Source organism: Penaeus vannamei, chromosome 11 (genome assembly GCF_042767895.1).
Source record: "Penaeus vannamei isolate JL-2024 chromosome 11, ASM4276789v1, whole genome shotgun sequence".
Classification (NCBI taxonomy): domain Eukaryota; kingdom Metazoa; phylum Arthropoda; class Malacostraca; order Decapoda; family Penaeidae; genus Penaeus; species Penaeus vannamei.
This window is the reverse complement of record NC_091559.1, coordinates 44,846,843-44,849,342: the sequence shown is the minus strand read 5'-3', so window position 1 is coordinate 44,849,342 and position 2,500 is coordinate 44,846,843.

The window sequence follows — 2,500 nt, the reverse complement described above, 5'->3', positions numbered from 1 at the left end:
ATGTTGGAATGCAGATAATCATCAGTTCTGTGCTGTAGCAAACACTAACTGAAAGGATATAGATTAAACGAAACGTGGAGAACAATAGAAAGTGAACTACTGTTTCCACTTGCTGATTATAGCCTGTGATACAGTTCAATTGCTCTGTAATTAAGGACAGGGAATATAGAATTAATTATTTATGATAATGATAATTAAGATAATGATAATTATGGTAATAATAATGATAATTATGATAATGATAATTATGATAATAATAATGATAATTATGATAATGATAATTATGATTATGTTAATGTAATTAAGAACAGGGAATATAGAATTCAAACCATCTATTGTTTGTTGATATCGACTATATTATCGATTCTTAAAATTCTAGAAATGGTATGCCATTATTAGTAAGTCATTTACCATTCCTCTCCTAAGTTTATATAAAAAGTTTCATAATGATATAGAATTAATATATATATATTTTCACTCTATATTAATTTTTTTTTTTTTTTTTTTTGCATTTCCTACAAATAACAGATAAGAAAAAAAGTGAACTGGTTACATTTACATATTTGATGTTATCCTTGACTTTTACTTAACACTTTTTTTCTCTCTTTTTTCTCATTCTCTCGAAAGTGCTAATGCTAATGCGTTTATCTCATTTAATCCTCGTGTTCCAAACTTTTAATTCCAGCATAATATCAGGTCTTATTATAGCCTGTGGACAAATTTTGAATGTACAAATAACTACATTAAAATATACCATGCATGTGGACTACATGACTAAGATGGTATAGTTCTTTTGCTTTAATGTCTTGAAAGTTGAGAAAGCATTTTCGATTTAAGAAAAATAAGTGTGAGTGTATTAAACTGTGTCTTTAATTCAATTATTCAGTTTTATTTATTTATTTATACTTTATCTTTGTCGTCCAAAATGATGAGACAGGCTTGATTAAGTCTCGTTCTACCTTTTAAATTCAGTTCTATAACAGGGTGTGGTCTTTTCAACAACACAAGGAATGTAATGGAAGTGTTTCGATTAAATCTTTGTCGGAATTACAGATATCATGGTAATGTGTCACGTCCAAATTTGATATATTTCAAAGTTATATATTCTCATTCATATTTTTTTGACGTTAATCATGATAAAGCTGTGTAAAATGTCAAAGGCTTGAGAGTATTAACTAAGTCTGTTCCCTCTCTGTCTCTGTCTGTCTGTCTGTCTGTCTGTCTGTCTGTCTGTCTCTGTCTCTGTCTCTGTCTCTGTCTCTGTCTCTGTCTCTGTCTCTCTCTCTCTTCCTTTCACTCACTCACTCACTCACTCACTCACTCACTCACTCACTCACTCACTCACTCTGTCTCTCTCTCTCTCTCTCTGTCCCTCCCTCCCTCTCTGAACCTTTAATTATTAAAATGGGATTGTATGGAAAAGCATTTCACCATATGTGACACTAACAACATTTGTGTCGCCCTTGAAAACACAAACTTTTCAGCAAGGCCAAAATGTTGTTTATGACAGGTGTCGCTTTAATTTGAAGGGCCTCAGCTTTTTATTTGCAAGATTTACATGGTAAATACGCACTGTGGTTTTGTTTTTCTCTTTTCTCATAACTGCATCCATGCATAAAGCAAATGTTATTGTACGGTCTGGCATGATTTAACTCGCCTTGACACGTGGCTTATATGAGAACGATGGTGAGGCTTAGAAACACGATTTATGTTTTAGCTTCGTACTTCCTTCAGTCTTAGAATATTTTGCGTGTGTGTTATCTTTTACGTATTTGTATCGCACTTTCGCGGTGAAACAATAGTAGATCTATTGCTGCAACCGTTTTGGTCTAGAAAGTATATTGATTATTTTGCAATGATAAATATTAGAAATACCTCCGTTTTTCTTTCAGAATATAAAGATTACATGTGATTTACTTCTTATTCATTGTTTGAATAATTAATGTTTTCTTATATTTTTCATGAGGTGCAGAGACCCAGTGACCACCTGCACACGGACCCACTGCTGCGTCTGACCTGCAATTCGAAGACCCAGTGCAGTAAGTGTATTTTGAAACATTTTTATGTCGTATTTTCCTTTTTTTCAGTATTGTTTCCATCGATTCCTATTATATCTTAATGACTCTACGGCGGATTTCCGAGCATCACTATCAAGAATTTCCTTAGTGTTAATACTTACTACTTTCTCTGGATTATGATATAAAGCTGTGTAGTTATCTAACAACCATTTATTTCCTGGCTATGGGTCTCTGGCTTTGTCTTCTGGCTTTAAATTCATTACGACGAGCTGCTACGTCTCGAGGTGTATTTTCCTGTCGCTAGTAATAGGCTTTTGTCAAGGTGTCAAGTTGTCATGCGCCATTAACAGATGGCGCATGACATCATCTGCCTCCTCTTTGGTAACTTGGGGGTGGACACTTTGTTGTCACATCACGGTATTTATTACCATAATGATTTATTGCAGCGTATTAATTGCATATGACATGATTATTACTGTTTT